Below are 20200 nucleotides of genomic sequence, written 5' to 3'. Positions count from 1 at the left end.
TGGAAATGGCTGGAAATGTTAATAATACTAAAGGAACAAAACAGGTCCAAATTATAGCTGTTTTTATACATTTTTAAAGAAATCCAAAACCAAACACAAACCAAAACAATTGAGGGTGGTTTTGATAAAAAACAAAACACGATGATGATTTGGAACCAAAACACGGTGGTCTGCGCATATATCTAATATATATCTATGTGTATATGAATTTTATAGAAATAAGGGCACTCTACAGATAAATTCATACATCAAAGTGTTTATTCAAAGCATATCAGTAATGTTTACAGTAACATTTCGGGCAAGCCCTTTGCCAAGACTGTTAATAGTAACTGCATCACAGGAATATAAAGTCATAGATATTTGAAAATGGCACCTAAAAATTATGCCATAATGACGTCATTGTGCTAATGTCCATCACCAAATAAAAATACATAGTATGAATGAGTTTCAAAGTAAAGTGCATATAAATAAATATCAAATGACATCAGGTGAAGGTACCTGAGCATGTTGCTATTAATAATCAAGCAAAATGGAATAATATTACATGTGCTGAAAGATGGGGTACATGGGTAAAAAAAACATCTACACAATAATTACTCAAGACTCAACCAACTATCAGGAAAAATTACTAGGGGCACCCAAGTCATATAAAGAACATCATATACTGGAAATCACTAATAGTGTATAATTACCCATCCCAAGGGGTAAATTTACTAAGATTCGTTTTGTTCCGAGATTGAAATCTCGGGTGAAAATATAACTTTTTTGCTTTTCGGGAATTTACTATTAATAAACTTGGGTGATTTTTTCATCTTTTGGGGATGAAATCGGGAGTGTTAATCCCGCAAGTTCGGCCGTCTTTTTAACTAGAAATTAATACACAATCAACTGGAATCGGAAGTACTTTTCATTCACTTCAGCATAAATCGGGAATTTACCATTAATCATTTTGCTGTATTTGGCCATTTTTGCTGCCAATCGGAGACTAAATAAAAGTTGCAAATGCACCACCTCCTGAGCTGCGAGTTTACATCAAACATACACAGATTAGTGTGATTTGTGTATGTTTAATTTTGGAAACATTGTTTTAAGGGTTATTTTTTTTTAAATGACGTGGGGTCCCCCAATATTTAAAACCAGCACCGGACCCAAACCTACCGGGGTGTAATGCCACAGCCAGGAGACCCTACAACCGGGTCTACAGGGACAAAGCATTAACACCCCAAGCTGGTCAGCCCAAGCCGGGGATCTCAGGGAAGGTGGGGACCCCCCCAAGAAGGGGTCCCCCCTCTCGCAAAACTCCAGGCTTAGCCTGAAGCCCAGAGCTCTTCCCCGCACCCCTGGGCTGTGGGTACGGGGGTAATAATGTGATAGTATATAATAAAAACACAACAGACCTTGCAAGGTCCAGACATCATTTTCCCCTAGGAGAATGGGATAACAAAGGCAGGGTTAGCAGTTATTACCATTTAATTTTAACAATCCTGGACAAGGAACGTGATGAGGTGGAGTGGCCAAGGGCATGTTCAAAACCTCAGTAGGGTTACAACCTTATTATTTGTCAGATTTCAGGGAAATATCTAAACAGTCTAAAAAAGAGCCATGCATGCCCCTTTCTATGCCTCAGAGCCCCCTCATGCCATATTATATCCCTCAGAGCACCATCATACCATATTATATGTCTCAGAGCTCAGAACCTCACATGCACCTTCATATGGCACAGAGCCCAGGATACCTCATGCACCTTTATGTGCCTCAGAGACCCATCATGCCCATTTATATGCTTCAGAGACCCCTCAAGCTGACCCAGAGCACCTTTATATACCCAGCCCTGCCATAGAATTCCTGGACACCCCACATGCTGGAATGGCAGTCTCCAGACTCCAGACAGACTGTAAAATTTAGGATTTTGCTCACATGTCCCTGTTCCTCTTACAGACTTATTGAGTGCTAAGCAACACATTGGACCTTATAGATGCACTTAATGCCCATCGCTTTTGCGATCCAGTCCATGAAAATATGCTAATGACTCAGCTGCCATCTTGAACCAAGAGATGCCCATCTCCAGCATCTCACATCCACCACTTACATACAAGTAAGTGGTCGCACAACAAACCTCTGAACATGCCTATGCTGTCTCAGAATGAGTATCTCACCTAAGACGCTGGGGCCTCTCCAGCTGCCTATAAATTCTTAGAGGCTCACTAGGGCACACCCAGATAATGGTCCCTACACACCAGCATTTTTCTAGCCATTCCCAGCCCCTGTTAGCTTCCCCAAACGCTGACTATTTGTCACACACTTTGTAATCCTCTCTCTGCGAGCTCTAGCAAAAAACTGCACGTGCGCAGTGCGGTTTTGGTACAGTAGCAGAAAACCGCTCCACTGCATCCGACTTCGGGTGCATCTCTGAATCAGGCCCATTGTGCTTATAAAAAGGAATGTGTATTCTGATATATTTTTTCGCCAACTTTATCGATATTTCACACAATGGGCAAACCATGCTGCAATGCCAGGGGTGCAAATACATTTAATTTTTTTGCATGCATAGTAAATACTGGCCATTTTTGCATGTAGCTAACAAATGGTGGACAGCTCTATTATTTACACTGCAATTTAGAGTTTGGACACGTCCCTCTCAAATCTAAATCTCTCTGCACAAATTAAATCTCCCCCACCTGCAGTGTAACATGGCATTACCAAGGTGCAAAGTTACCAGCTCTTTTGATTTGCTCCCAGCTCTGAATCAGTGAACCCATGGTAGGCGTTCTATAGCATGTCATCTTTTATGATACGAGACTTACAATGGTTAAGAGATATTGCAAGGTATTAGTTGTTACGTTCAGTCCATGTCAATCCAAGGACTCAGGACCTCATTCAGACCAGCTCGCCAGTTGAGGCCGCTCGCTCCCAACGTATTTAAATTTTGCACAGTGACGTCAAGGCAACCGCTCGCACAGCAAGGCATAACCATGCCCACTATGTCTTGGCGAGTGAACACTTTGTGTTTATAGACGCCCACCAGCCTGTCTTCAGCCGCCCACTAGCGTATGTCATCTCCAGGAAGTAAATTCAACCATCGATACATCGAGTTCTATCGGATCTGACCGCAGCACTTGCGGTTGACTCTACAAGCACTGCGAGCACTTCAGTGTATTATTCAACTGGGTGACGTGTACTATGACGCTGCCTGTTAATTATGCACGGCCCTGAAACAGCGTGAAAACACTCAGGAATGCCTGCGTCCGCAACTCCACTCTCCCGTTACTAATGCTCTGTCCCTGTTACCACCCACAACGGTCTCTCTTGTCACTCATTCTACTGGGCTGTCTTTGCAGGGCGAGCAAGATAAATACGATCGCTCAAACAAGTTTGCGCACGCGCACTGCGAGCTACACGCATGCACACATTAGCGATCATCTGCAACGAGCGGCTGCTTGCTAGCGAGCGGGTCTGAATGAGCTCCTCAGTTGCTAAATTGCTGCAAATCTCTCAAGCGATTGCCTGACTGTTTCCCAGGGCCCACCACCTGGTACCGCCATGGAGTTAGATTGCAGAAGTGGAGGCAGGCCGCAGGGTGGGCTGGAGCAACAGTGATGGTCGGCCAATGAAGCACTGACAGTGATGTTGCACCGCCACGGGATTCCCGGACATCTTCCATCAGGGATTACCATGCCTCTGGCCTCCGGACAACGTTGCTTATTTCTGGACTGTCCAGAGAAATCCCGTGGTAACCCTAGCAGAAATAGAAGCTAGCACTGCTACATATGCAGAGATCATATCCTCAAATGTTGAGACCCATTGTTGTGAATAACTCTCCATCTCAGTCCTTGGTCAATAATGACAAACTGTTTCAAACTCAGCCACCTAACTAAGCAAATATAGGTTACCAAGAAATGCATAGATATGAGTAGCATACTACCGCCGACCAGACCAGAAGACAGTTATCATTCCTAATTTAAATATGGCTATAAAATATGAAAATTATAAATATAAAAAAAAACAATTTACATAAGTGAGTGTAAGAAATAAAAAAAAATAAGAGTACATACATACATGCTGGACTTATTGTAAGTTCCCAACCACAGGGTGCCTGCATGTGAGCTGAAGATTTAGGGAAGTCCACATGCAGCCAATTGTAAGTGAAAGCATGAGAGTGGGTTTAAAGAGAACAGAAATGTAAAGCAGAGGCAGACTAGAAGCTACCAGCGAAAAACAAAACAATCTCTTCAATTGACTATTTACATTTTATGCTACACACATTGTTGTATAAGAACTGATGCATGCCCCATGTCTTTTTTGTTGGAGGTACACCTGTGAGAACCCAAAGAACAAACAGCAAGACTTCAACATCCAGCCTCCTTCCTGTTCCAGTAACAATGTATGACCCCCCTTGGGGAGCAATGATTTATAAGTACAAAACATTTCTACAATAGATTGCCATCATCTGATTTCTAAGGACAATCAGACCTTTTTGATAGAGGAAAAAAAGGGGAGGATGGGCTGCACAACCCAATTACAACATTATCAGAGGTGCTACCATGCTGAGACCTGTAGTTCTATTGCAGAAAAAAGGGGGGAAGCTGATGCACACTTTAAGTACTAAGAATAATAAATATAAAAAAAAAATAGTAAACTATCAATTAACATGGTGTTATATAGAGGTTCTTATAGATGTTTTGCCAAAGATGTTTGCCCACCTACCACTTCACGGTGACCTCATCAGGTGGGTCCCTAACATCCGTGGCTGGATTAACGGGGGAGCGACAGGGCCGGTCGTCCCTGGGCCCCCACAAGTTTCCCGCTGTTACGGACAGTTCAAGAAATCCCCCGGATTTCTCCCCACTGCACTGCCCGCTGAGTAATCAGACTGCACATGTGTCGGGGGGTGGAACCTGAACAAGAGGACATCACCCGAAGGAGGTAGCCGCTGAGGACTGGAGCGGGGTTACCGGTGTAATTACAGGGAGGAGGAGCCCTCTGCCTTACGAGTAACCGGGGCGGGGCCTGGATAAGAGAACATCACCTGGAAGAGGCAGCCGCTGAGGACCAGAGCGGGGTTACCGATGTAATTACAGGAAGGAGTAGCCAGGAGATATCCGTGCGCGCAGCCCCATTGCAGGAGGGGAGAGGGAGGGGAGAGACTGCAAGTCTCCTCCAGGTACATGGATCTCAGCTAGTGGGTCGAGTAAGTGGCCAGGATAATGCTGTTTCCTCTGCAGGCTGCCATGGAAGGATGCTGTAATGGCTGTGGGTGGGTGACACACAGGGTGTGCTGTGCTGGGTGCCGCACAGGGTGTGCCGTGCTGGGTGACGCACAGGGTGTGCTGTGCTGGGTGACGCACAGGGTGTGCTGTGCTGGGTGACATAGAGTGGGAGCTGCGCTGGGTGACAGAGAATGGGTGCTGTACTGAATGCAGGTGATACAGTGCTGGGCGATAAAGACCTGCCACAGTCACACACTGGAAGTATGGGACTTGGAAAACAGGATATGAGTTGGAGGAGGGGGGAGGCAGAGACGTATGGAGAGTAAGAGCTCCAGGATTGATGACACTGCTAGGGGGGGACAGAGACCTGGAGAGTGGGGGCTATGGAGGAAAGTACACTGCAGAAAACACCCCTGAGTGGCAATAGATACACCCATAGGTGGAGCTAGACACACCCTGTGGGCGGAGCATGACATGCCTCCTCAACGGCGTGCGCTGTGAATTCTATTACTGAATATAATTTCCCTGAAATTTGTTTTCAAAAGTAGGCAAGTATGTCCCACACCCATCAGGGTTAAAGTGAACCGGAGGAGACGGAACCAGTTCCGCATCCTCTGGCCAACCTAACCCCGATGCCGCAGGGAGGCACTATTTGCCAGGCGCCCGCAGTGGCAGCCGGAGACTGGAGCTCATTCTTGAGCTCCGGCTTCCGGCTCACGCAGTGCACTATGGGAGAGACGTCATGACCTTACTTAAGCCCCGGGAACGGGGCTTAAGGAGAGTATTAGCTTTTTTTTTGCGCAAGTGGCTTTTCTACTGGGGACATTACTTGGGGGGGGTACAGGGGGCATTACTACTGAGGCCACTACCACAGGGGGCATGCCTACTGGGGGCATTACTACTGTGACACAACTACAGGGGTATTACTACTGGGGGCATTTATACTGGGGGCATTACTACTAGGGCATTACTACTGGGCACACATGGGGCATTACTACTGGGGGTTATTACTATTGGGGGCACAACTACAGGGGTATTACTACTGGGGTCATTTATACAGGGGGGGCATTACTATTGGTGACACTACCACAAGGGTATGACTACTGGGGGCACTACTAATGGGAGTATTACATAGGGGGCACTGCATAATGGGCACCACTGCTGGGTGCACTGAGTATAAGGCACCACTACTGTGGGCTCTGCATACGTGTACATTGACAAAACTGGGGTCCCCATTGCGCATACCCCCAGTTCATCACATTTAATAGGGGCCCCCATATGTTTGTTCCCCAGGGGCCCCCACAGACCTTAATCCGGCCCTGCTAACATCCCTACTACTGACACATTGTATAAATTTATCTAGGACTTACCTGTAATAGTGCCCATTACATACTAATTAAAATCACCTGGGGCCGGTAGGAGGCGTGCTATTATTATTATTATTACCAGTTATTTGTATATAGCGCACACATATTCCGCAGTGCTTTACAGATCATATTTGGCCACTCACATCAGTCCCTGCCCCAGTGGAGCTTACAATCTATATTCCCTACCACATGTACACGCACACACATACAAACTAGTGTTAATTTTTGGTAGGAACCAATTAACCTACTGTAGTATATTTTTGGAGTGTGGGAGGAAACCGCAGCACCCGGAGGAAACCCACACAACCACAGGGAGAATATACAAACTCCGCACAGTTAGGGCCGTGGTGGGAATCGAACAAACAACCTCAGTGCTGTGAGGTGTATACTGTCTGTGCTAGCCCAGGAGAAGGGGTCTTGCACCTTCAAGTGTACCTTAAATACACATACATGGGAAAACACAGGGGGATGGACTGCACAACCCAATTACTTTTTGATAGAGGGCATGATTCAGCAAGGATCGCAACTGTGAATGCAATAGCGATTATGCATGCAGTCTCACTGCGATAGTATGCTAATCTATTGAGATCGCTATGCCGCAGCAGCACAACATAAGGATGCCCACTTTACCTTCCACACATCCGTAATCCTTAGCTAGACTGCAAAACCATCTGTATCATCGAGTACTATGGCCATGGCAGCTTCACGCACACTTGCACAAGCTCTGACCTTACTCAGGAATTGCTAACTTCCTCCCACGCTATGAGTACTCAGTCTGCGTAAGGCATCACCGTGGATAATTTATGCACGCCCATGCAATGGCATTCAAACGCACTGGCACACTGCGTTTCGCCGACCAACCCCCCATCACCACCCACAAATGGCACTTCCTGTCAATCACTCTGCAATGGGTCTACGTAGTCACTGCGATCGCAGTCCCGATCGCAGTGGCAGGTTCACGCACGTGCACTGCAACGGTCGATTGCATGCGTATTAGCAGTTGCGATCCTTGCTGAATCAGGCCCAAAGACTATCAGTGAAGACTCATAGGGGAATATTCAATGAGGTGCATGAATAGCAAAAATCCCGCACCTGTGGGGCTTTTCTGCCAGGTGTGTGATTTTTGCTTTTCAATGAAGTGCGAGGCTTTTAATTTTTTGAGCATCAATAGGTTTTGTTTTTTGCGCACCTAAAATCCATATTTTGGGGAAAAATGGTCAGTAATTGCTCTGTGGCCCCTCGCCCCCATTGACCAATTAAGCAATTGGAAGTTTCCAATTAACTTAATTAGTCAGTATTTAATTTTCAAAGCGGTGTCTTCTCCCTCCATCGTCGGGACTGGTCTTCTGCAGCAGCGGTGTTAGCATTGGTTTCATTCTTTATTATTAATTTGGGTCAGACCACCAACAACGCCAGTGGCTGCTGAGCATCATATCATCCTACACATATAGTTATACATGTTTTGTAGTCACCTGTTGGCAGTGGCGTCGCTATGGGGGTGCGGGTGTCAGTATCGGATGGGGTGACACCAAAATGCCGGCTCCTCCTCATTGACAGGGGCCGGGTGCTGCAATATGACATTCTCCTGCAGCACTCTGCTCATGTCACAGAGAAGGAGCAGGAACTAGTCTCCGGTGGCAGCCCAGCATCACCAGGGCTGCTGAGCGAACCGCTGGAGGGATTTCCTGTGAGGCCACATCCCTTTTTGTTAGTCCACACCCTCTTTTTGAGGGGGATACAGAGTGTACACCGGGTGTCACCAGACTCGGTGACGCCTCTGCCTGTTAGTGATCTGAGCTTAGGGTTACCTTGTCCTTTTCTGGTCCAGGATCATGTTACATATAATAAAATAATATATTTGTTACCCACTACCCTAGGTAATTTATTTACCCCACATCATAGGGAAGGCCAGTATCAATGCTTAGGCCTGACCGGTAACAGTACCCCAGGATCCTCTCAAGAAATCCCTATCTCACCTGACCAGATTCTCTCCAACCTTTAATATTTCACTTGCTCTCTGCTCACTCCCTCTGAGTTTTATTTAAAAGGGTATAGTCCCATTTTTGCTCTGAGCCTCACTACCTTTTATTGTCTCTACATTGCCCTCTCCCTCTAGACTGTAATCTCTCTCTCTCGTATATCTCTCTCTACTCTCTGTCTCACTTCTCTACATCTTTCTTAAACCTAATATTTTCTTGTTCTGTTTTTTTTTTTATCTTTTATTTGTCACAGCAGAGAGAGAAGACAAAGTGACTGACATTTAGAATGACTGATGAGTAATAAGTAATACAGAAGTGTGTAAAATATGCAAACAGTCAAAGACCAGATAATCTAGTAAAAACACTTTAAAGAACTGCCGCTGTATGGAAAGAATCAGGATCTGCTGGGGGGTTTTATTTTAGTGTATGAATGGTAGAAAATCATACATAAAAAAATAGAATAAAGAGTGGGAGAAGAAGGGAAGGAAAAGGAGGGAAGTGGGGAAGGGAAGAGGTTAAACAACATCTACAACAATAACAACAAGCATAACTGAACCACATATGACCAATTAGGGCTACAGACTCAGTAGGGGCAGGTGACAAAATATAAATAGTAATCTGTTGCATAACAGTGCCCATTAAATTGAGCCTGGAAAGGGATTATTATATCTGCCATGGACCCCAGACCCAAAGGAATGAATGCACTGTGTCATGTAACAGGCCAGTAAGGTATTCCTTAGAGGCAACATACCATATTTTGTTGGTAATCGCAACCATGGAAGGTGGAGAAGCTTTCTTCCAAATTGTGGCTATCTGTAATTTAGCTGCATTACAGATATGATGAGCAAGCTTGTCCATGTGCTTGGGGGCATCTTTGATGAGGTTGCCCCGCAGAACAATCATTGTGTCCCTAGGAATGGATACCCCAGTTGCTCTATTAATAAGATCTAGAACATCATTCCAGAAGGTAAATAAAACAGCGCACTCCCACCAAATTCATGTTCTGTTTTTATGTATGATTTGTATTTGTGCAAAATTTTGTGGAACCTTACAAATAAATGATGATGTTGATTATGTTGTAGATACAAGATAAGTGGCCTTGATGTGCCAGCAAAAAAAACTCATGGCGAGTGCGTCAGTGGAGTAATAGATACACTCCCAAACAGCCCATAGAACCAATTACTGCCAAAAACTTTTTGTCACAGCTAAGCACAGATGAGCCACATCACTTCACTTAAAGTTAATGGAGTATGAAAGTGAACCAGGAGGGCTCCAGATGACTGTACTTTATTATGGGGAGGATGAAGAGAAAGAAATGGAAGACATCCTTGGTTCCACAATAGATGGACACTATTAAATTGTCATGTCTCCAAGCATGGCCATAATTAGGGTGGTGCTATATGTGCCATGGCACAGAGGATGCTGCTTGGGCCTGTCAATTTTCTCCTTATACTCATTCTCATTTGTAGCCTTCTTTTTTTTATCTCCAGCATCTCCTGGTCGCCATTTTCTCTCCCTGGTCAAGGCCGACTCCCCGTCCATTGGGCCATCTCCCCAAGCACCTTCAGTCACATCCTCTTTTATTTAACACACACATTTCAAAATACTGTCATACCCGGGACTCAAACCTATCACCTCTTAGATGGTAGTTAGATACCTTACACATAGAGCTAGCTGCTCCACAATATCTGATGGCAGCCCTGAACACAGCCACTGATTTCCAAACCAGGTGTTACCAGCACACCTTGAGTATCTTTGCTGGAGAGTTCAGCTGCGGCACATGGTACATACACAGATCTCCCTGTCACTGATATTTGCTTCATATACACTACAAGTAGCAGTCTTTCTATACTCTTTCTATACCTTCAGCCAGTGACCTTCACTGCTGGCTCCAGGCTTTTGCATTGCTGTTCTGATGGACAAATCCTTCTGCAGGTGGAGCTTCACAGCGTTCTCTTACATCTAGAGCTGGTGAGTTATTATGTATAATTATTGTGTATTATCACTGCAGCCATTGCATTCAAACTGTATTTGGCAGTGACATCTGGATAACAGTGGTACATCAGGATCGGTACCCCTTGAAGCTACGTCTCTTTTTTAGGCATCTGTTTTACTGTATGTCCCTATTTGAAGAATAGGGGGAGGGGGTGCCAATGCTTTTTCTGGCCCAGGGCACCAAAAACCCAAGTTACGGCTCTGTCTCTAAGTCAATTACTATCTGCATCATTTGCAGCAATCATGTATAGATAAATGAGTTTACGTAGCAATTGGTGCATGTTCCTTGTATTCATTTGTTCTGATGTAAGGAACTTTTCTGTGCACATGGCCTGGAAAAATGTAAACATCGTCACAGTCATCGAAGTGAGTATATTATTTATCATGTTGACCTATGTTTATTTAAAAAAATACTACTTGTTTCTACAGTAATGTACTGTAGCCAGGGCCGGACTGGGACTAAAAATAAGCCCTGGCAATTAAAGCACACAGGCCCACTTCAGCATCTGGCTCCGGGCAGCATCTGACTCCTCACCTTACTATTTGTGACTCCTCCCATTTCTTAGTCTATGCTCTTACAAATATAAATAATATTAAAACAACACACAAGTGTACGTCATGCTCTGTATTAAAATACACACTACAGAGCTCTTCCTGCAGGGGATTCAGTCATGTGTCATAAGGTGCGTACACACTGGGCGATAAAGTGGACGACTGAACGATATCGTTATCGTTCAGTCGTCCACTTTATCATCCATTTTTAACCCAAAAAGATGAACGATGACGACGACGCGCGTTCCCGCGGGTCGTTCGTCATCATCGTTCATCGGGCTGACATGCAGGCCAACCTGACGATCTCGTCAGGTTGCTGCATGTCAGGGAATGGGGGAGAGAGCCCGGCGCTGAACGATATCGTTAATGATATCGTTCAGCGGCTGTGCTCAATGTCATGAACGACATTGAGCACAACCTGCCGGGGACACACTACACGATATCGCTCAGGGAGCATATCGTGTAGTGTGTACCCACCAATAGTCAGATATTTGGTATTTGGTTGGTTTCTGTTAGGCAAAGATGGCACTTATTTGCTGGTCACACACAGAGAAAAGGAAGGCATTAACCAATTGACCAAACACTAGCTTAGCAGATATAGAGGATTAGATAGTGCTCACTGTAGGAATTATTTAGGGCAGGGGTGCTGAACGCAGAGGAGCACACATCTGTGCACACCAAAGCAGAGCCGTAACTACACATATTGGTGTCTTGTTTTATAATAGATATATACCGGCGCTATGTTAAGTTGTTGTATATAGTTAAAACACGGATATGTGTGCAATTTAAATCACATTTATTCCATCACAATACTATTCAACATAAGACGTACTGGTAAAAATGATATAACATATAAAATATCCCTATATTTTATAGGCGCATAAAATGCAGCGTCCAATGCAATCGCTATTGGGGGACTATTAGTCCAATTGATAAGACACTGGTATTGGGACTATTTAGAATCCATACGTAGGGTCCAGCGAATATTTACCAAGTGGATTGTCCTGATTGCTCAGTCCAGATGGTGTATCCTGTGTCCAAATCCTGTTGGTGAAAGCACAGAGTATAGACTGGATAGGACCCACTTGTAGCTGCTCCCCTTGGGTGATAGTAGCTGCTGTCCCAGTGACCATGTGTCAAAGTGTCCAAGATGAAAAATAGCGTTGTCCCTGAAGCGATGTGCGGTGGAAAATAAAGCTTAACGCGTTTCGCTGGCAAATATGTATCCAGCTCCTTAAATACCCTATTCATTATAGATTAGGACAAACAGCTGCGTGTCCATTAAAACAATCAATTGCACACACGTCCGTTATTGAAAATACATAATCAGAGGTTAAACTTACATAAATGAAGGCGATCCTAAATATGTTTAGAACCAAAAATTCATTTATTACTACAATAGATCATTTAAATCGAGTGTACCTTATTCCCATACACTTCCTGGTTTCGTCCGGTCACGTGACTACCACATGATCCGCAAGCGTATCAGGTGGTATGTTACCTCATCCACATTGTGTGTATAATGCTGCTAGTCAACGCTCCAACATTGTTGGTCTATACTGCGTGTGATGTCATACACCCTCTGGCTTCACCCGATCACGTGACAATCACGTGATACGGAAGTGAACCAGATGATGTATTATAACCAATCAACTATTTATATCACCTGTTGCTAAGCAACCTTGTAGAATGCTTGGTGATGTTAATATTCGTCACTCATAATCATTTAATTAATCCTATTACCCATAGCAAATATATACTCTTATAATTCATAGATGTCATATTTTATAAACAATTTAGCATATATATAAATAGTATATTGCATACATTAGATGTTTGAAAAATATATATATAATATTCAAAATTACCGATGTAACATATTTAGTGAATGCAATATGAACCCCCTGCATATCATTAAAAAATCATTCCTATTTTATGACACTATTGAGAATTTGTAACATCCTCAAAACCAAAATAAAAATAAAAATAATGATAAAAAATATAAAAATAAAAATAAAATAACTAATATGAATGGAATAGTATACCTATTAAATTCTACCTAAAGAATGTATGTAAATTATTGCAGTGAACCTATGACCATATAATAACATGATAAATCTTGCCCTAACTGTTATATTACTTAAATAAATGTTTGCATATTGATAAATATTGGAATAAATGTGATTTAAATTGCACACATATCCATGTTTTAATTATATACAACAACTTAACATAGCACCAGTATATATCTATTATATATTCTATATTCTGTTGGAGCTGACAACCCCTACTGGCTGCTTAAATAATAATTTTTTATATTTCTACATAGTGTCTTGTTTTTGTTCACTTTGTTAGAGCATTAATGATCACAGATTCATGGCACACCTTTGCGCACACCAGAAAAGGGGTGTGCCTCCCTGTGAGGGGCATGGTCTCATGGCATGTCCCCCCTTTCCATCACTCATACAAGAGAAAAGGAGACATATGATGGTTGAATTAATATAAATATGAGTCATAAACACCCAAACCACAGCATAATGTGTGCCCAGTGTGACCTCACATACTAAAGAAACACAAGGAGAACACACATTTGGATGGAAAATAATAATATACAGAATTAATCTCACATTTACTAGACTGATGTGTTATCTGCTCAGCAAGATTAGGGAAGGTGCCGCACTCATGAATCCTCCTCACCTGAGCATAGGACATGACACAGTTACACCTGCACTCATGTTAGGGGGACTGCGATGTGAGTGTTACAGTTCTTGCATGGTTGTGTAAGACCTCTAGAGCCATTGAGAGGATGTTCCACCAATAACAGTCACCCACTGTTCTCTTAGTGATTTATTTACATACCGGTACTTAGGTGGCCACCTGGATTTACGACTCCAGCAGTAGAGGCTTACACAACCAACGAGAGACCACAGGACTGCTGACTAGAAACACAGCTGAGGAGTGGCAGTCCTTCCTCTACTGGTACTAGCTGGACTGAAGCTGCAGGTGATAAATACAGGAACAGATGTGATCGACAGGTTACTCTAGCAGCGGCAGATGATGGGTCTCAGGAATGTCTAGGGACAATGGTGCAGCTGGGTAGTCAGGCAAGAAGCGAGAGGACAAACTAAGCAGGCTGCACAGCAGGAATGACCAGGACTGTGATACTGCAGAATATCAGAAAAGGACTGGACAAGCAAGATACAGACAAGAACTAGACAGACAAAATGCAGACAAGGACTAGACAGACAAAATACAGACAAGGACTTGACAGACAAAACACAAGCTAAGACTTGACAGAGAATAAACAATGAAGTGGAAGGACCAGTGGCTGAAGCAACAAAGTTCAAGTGACGGCCTTGAGGGCCGGGAAGCATCTAGAACCTTAACAATGTGGCCTTGCAGACCGTGGTGCTGCTATGACAGCCGAGATGCGGCTTGAGAGCCGAGATGGAATGCAGGTTAAGATGCCGCCTTGCGGGCCATGGTGCGGCTAGGACAGCTGAGATGTGGCTTGAGAGCCGAGATCAAATGTAGGCTATGATGCGGTCTTGCGGCCATGATGTGACTATGACAGCTAAGATGCGGCTTGAGAGCCGAGATGAAATGCAGGCTGAGGTGTGTCTGGAGCAATATGGCAGACAGGTGAACTCTGGCATGACAGGAACACAGGCAGGAAGCAGACTGTGACGAATGACTCCGCATACAGAAACTGCGGGAGAAGGTAAGACTGGCAAAGATTCAGACTTCTGAGCACAGAACAAACATTCTCCAGACATCAGATAATATAACCGGCCCTGAGTGCAGGGCTGGTTGTAACTTAAAGGAAGCAGGGTCCAATCAGAACCAGTTCCTGGAGAAATAAATTCCTAATCAAAGGCATGTGAGCACCTGCTCTGCACACAGACAGCTAGTTAATTAGTGAGCACAAGAGATCAGCACACAGACAGGCAGGAATGACAGGCTATGAGCTGTACACAGACAAGACAGGATTAGATGCAGTATCCCAGTCGCAACTATGGCTGGGACCTGCCACCAAGATGATCTGCTACCCGTGGATCCTAACAGTGTGACACTGAGCCCGGTTTCTCAAAGTGACAGCAGTCCTGATGCTTTAGCCTGCAGTGATATCACTTCTTACCTCCCCCCAAACAGGCCTATACTAAACTAGGGGCCAATTTATCATTCCATATTTGCTGCTATATCCCCCCAAAACATCTGTTTTCAGGGGTTAACCACAAATATAAAATTTCCCCCGGATGTATGAAGGAGGTACCTGCTGCGATCCCTCCATTCTCGCTGGCAGCCGCATTCCCCATAGGTTTCTATGGGGGGTATGATGCTGAAAAATTTACCAACATGCAATGCATTCCCGAGATTGGCCCCTGCAACTAACGCCATCTGAAGATGGCATTACCTGATGTAACCTATGGGCTACACTGCGCATAATTATCCAGTGTCTCCCCGGCAATGGCGACCGTGCATGTGCACCAGCCACGGCAGCTCTCCAGGCACATTACAAGGATGGGTGCCTTTCAGAGCCCCTGTCCCTGCATGTGCTTGATGATACATCTAGGTGCTATGATCGCATCTTGCAGTGCAATAATGGGCGGTAATGTCATGCCCAAATTGCATTGCAAATGTGATCATTAATAAATGGGGGCCTAAGTGTAGTATTGCTAAAAACAATAAATTTTATGTTTGGAATAACCTCAACGAACATTTATATAAACCTATATAGGCATAATGAAATATCTGGGCTGAATGTAAATTAAGCCTGTGGATTAGGAGTCCAGTAAATAGATAGCCAATTAAAATACAAAAACACTTGACAAAGTGTAAAGGCGAAAATGGGATACGCTCGGCATCCCAGCGGTCGGGATGCCGGCACTTACATTACCGGCACTGGTCAGAATCCTGGCACCGGCATCCCGACTGCCGGGATAGCGAAGATAAGTAGCAGAGTTGGGGGAGGGTTAGAGGTTAGGGTTAGGTACTAGGGGGAGGATTAGGGTGCGGGTAGGGGGAGGTTAGGTTTAGGTAGCAGTGGGGGAGGTTAGGCACCAAAGAGGACCGGTTAGGGTAGGGAGAGGGTTAGCATACCGACCAACAAGCAGGGCCGGTGCTAGGTGCCTCTGCACCAAGCGCCGTCCCGTACTTCTCCTCCGCCTGCTCCTTCCATGTACCCTCCCTGCCGCCGATGGTTGGAGGGCGGGGATTTTCTTCTGCCGGACCCGGTGTCCCTGTGAACAGACCAAACGTGCCTGGAGCTGGCCCTGCCAACAAGTGTCAGTATGACAATCCTGTCTGGATGCCGGCGTCGTGATTCTGACAGCCGGGATCCAGACTGCCGGCATCCCGTACCTAACCTGGCGAAAATATGTGGTGGGTGTGACAAGGGGAATGAAACAACAATTGTAGACAAGATTAAATTAAAACGCCACACCAGCCTACATATGTACAATTTATAGTGGAATCCCATAGTTATATTACACCTGAAAATCCATATAATGCTAGTAGGTAATTTATATTGTTAGAAAAACAAGTACACTAGGCATGGGATACATTTAGTTTCCCGACAAAAGGGGCGCTTGCGGTCAGAATGCAGATGCCGGAATCCCGACACTTGTCAGAATCCCAGCACCGGTATCCCAAACTCTGGCATACCAAAGGTAAGTAGTGCAGTTAGGGGAAGGGTTAGCAATTATGGTTAGGTTTAGGGGTTAGGCACTGGGGGAGGATTAAGGTTAGGAATTAAGGGGGGAGGTTAGGTTTAGGCACTAGGGGGGAGGTTAGGGTCAGGCACCAGGGAGGGAGGGTTAAGGTTAGGGAGAGGGGGGAGAGTTACGATACCGACCGACATGTGTCGGTATTCTAACCCTGTTGGGATTCCAGCGTCGGGATATTGACCACCAGGATCCCTATCACCGGCATCCCGAACCCATCCCACTAGGCACACATCATGCAAGTAATGTGAAAAAAATTCAAAAGGAATCAAGTCTCTGATTCAATACAGAGCCAATCTGATATGTACAAACACAACATCAGTGAATGAATATGAGTGTATACCTTCAAAACCCAAATATTCTTAAGTGGTTGTATATGCATGTATATGCAGTGATAAAACAGGGACTTGAAGATGAAAAAGGCTAAAGTAACAGCCTTATGATAAAGGCAGCTAGTTAGTGTACACAAATGAAGGGCACTGCAGGGGTTAAGACCAGTCAATCTCCCAGTGTGTGTGCTATTACCTCCAGCCTTGTTATCTCTCTCTTTATGCTCCCACGGAGGTGTCTGCTTTGTGTGCACGGCTGCGTGGGGGTGGAGGAAGCAGAAACATCCATTCCACAGCCGTTGGGAGGTGCAGACTGTTGAGCTGGCAGAACTGTAGACTGACAGTTTCGGTGGCATCACAAAAGGGGCGTGGCTTACAAGTTTCTCGGCTCCGAGACGAGTCCTAACAATTCTTTACAAGAAAACTGCTGCAGCTCGACTGGAGTGTACCGGCCCATCTGGCCATCGGCCCTTCTGGCATCTGCCAGAATTGCCAGATGGCTAGTCCGGCCCTGACTGTAGCTCACTTTGTATAATAAAATGTATAGAAGTGATGATACAGCAGTGTTACAGCACCTTTATTTTATTTGAAAAATATATTTACTGAATGAGCTTTAAAACATACAGTAGTTATGCTTGCAACTTTTTGTATTTAAACTAGAGGTTTTGACTCTTTTCCCAAATTTGCGTAAGTTTGTATTTATGGTATTACCTTATTGGCAATCCAAAACACGAGAATGCCGGATAGTCAATATGATGCCGTTTTTGAGAACTGAACTGAGCCTAGTAAAACCGAACCACTCAGGTATAATTTATACTGTAATTCTTACACCTTGCTGTACTTTTGTACTTACTTATAATTTGAATTAAAATCAGGCCATACTCTTTGAAGTGTCTGATTTTTCAGATCAATTTTTGAAACCAAGAAAGTTAAGCACCCTTCACATACATACCATGTCTGTCACAAAACTTAAATGTCTCGTTCAGTAAAACAAAAATCATGTTTGTGCAAATCACCTATACATGGAAGTACATTTTGCACCTATCCAATACTAATGAGAAATAAGCTTTCCTTGCCAATTTCTTCCCACATCAAGCGTAAGATTTACTAATTCAATAACTGCAGGAATGTATAAATTAAGGGTGTGCACCGGCCACTTTTCGTGTTTTGTGTTTTGGTTTTGGATCTGGATCTTTCTTCGTGTATTGGATTTGGATTGGTTTTGCCAAAACCAACCTTCCGTGTTTTGGGTTCTGGGTTTTGTGTTTTGGATCTGTATTTTTTTTTTTAAAAAGCATAAAAACAGCTAAAATCACAGAATGTGTTGGTTTTTCTGCTCCTATGCTATTATTAACCTCAATAACCTTAATTTCCACTCATTTCCAGTCTATTCTGAACACCTCACACCTCACAATAGTGTTTTTATGTCCAAAAGGTTGCACCGAGGTACTGTAGCTGGATGACTCTGCTAAGCGACACGAGTGGGCGGCACAAACACGTGGCCCATCTAGGAGTGACACTACAGAGGATGGCAGTTTGAAAAACTAGGCCCCAAACAGTACATAATGCAAAGAAAAAAAAGAGGTGCAAGATGGAATTGTCCTGGGCCCTCCCACCCACCCTTATGTTGTATAAACAGGACATGCACACTTTAACAAACTAATCATTTCAGCGCCAGGGTCTGCCACACGGCTGTGGCTGAAATGATTGGTTCGTTTGGGCCCCCACAAAACAAGCTGGCAATTAATCTGTCCCTGCACAAACTGGCTCTACGGAGGCAAGATGTCGTCCTCATCCTCCTCATCCACCAATTCCTCACCCTCTTCAGTGTTGTGTACATCCTCATCCTCACAGAGTATTAATTCGTCCCCACTGGAATCCACCACAACAGGTCCCTCTGTACGTTCTGGAGGCTGGTCTCCCTGGAAGAGTTGATAATTCATTTTTATGAACATCATCTTCTCCACATTTTGTGGAAGCAACCTCCTATGCCTTTCGCTGACAAGGTTCCCGGCTGCACTAAACACTCTTTCGGAGTACACACTGGAGGGGGGCAAATCAGGTAAAATAGAGCCAGTTTGTACAGGGGCTTCCAAATTGCCTCTTTTTCCTGCGAGTACAGGTACGGACTGTCTGACATGCCTACTTGGATGCTGTCACCGATGTAATCCTTTAACAGACAGACGCATGCTTGTCGCTGCTGCTTTGAGGATGCAGTGCGGCTACAGCCCACACAATTCACAAAGACAGGAAAAAAAAGAAGAATTTTTTATTTTTTGTGGAGTGCACTTTGGGGGTTACAGCACCCTTTAACGGACAAACCACCCGGCCCTTTACTTATGACACAGGTGCACACTTGGCACTGCTCTTTTGTTGATGCAGCCACAATGTACACAATTCACAAACACAGAAAATAATTCCTCCACCATTCTGTCAGTGGTGACAGTATCATATGCAGTGACAGTAGCCATGTCAGAAATTGTTGGCAGAATTGTTTATTTTTGTTTAGTTTTTGTGGAGTGCACTTTGGGGGTTACACCACCCTTTAACAGACTTATGGGATACAGGCGCACGCTTGGCGCTGCTCCTTTGTTGTTGCACCTGCAGCCACAGTGCACACAATTAACAAACACAGAAAATATTTTTTTTATTTTGTTTGGAGTGCACTTTGGAGGTTAAAACACACGTTAACAGACGAGCCAGCCGGCCCTTTACTTATGACAGACAGACGCACGCTTGGCGCTATTTTGTTGATGCACGTGCGGCTACTGCGCACACAATTCACAAACACAAAAAATTATTTTTTATTTTGTTTGGAGTGCACTTTGAGGGTTACAGCACCCTTTAACGGTCAAGCCAGCCAGCCCTTCACTTATGACACAGGCGCACGCTTGGCGCTACTTTGTTGATGCACGTGCGGCTACTGCACACACAATTCACAAACACAAAAAAATATATATTTTTTATTTTATTTGGAGTGCACTTTGGGGGTTACAGCACCCTTTAACGGACAAGCCAGCCGGCCCTTTACTTATGGGACACAGGCGC

Source organism: Taudactylus pleione, unplaced genomic scaffold, assembly GCF_031769625.1.
Source record: "Taudactylus pleione unplaced genomic scaffold, aTauple2 ptg000019l, whole genome shotgun sequence".
NCBI classification, from domain to species: Eukaryota; Metazoa; Chordata; class Amphibia; order Anura; family Myobatrachidae; genus Taudactylus; species Taudactylus pleione.
Note: the sequence above shows the minus strand (reverse complement) of the source record.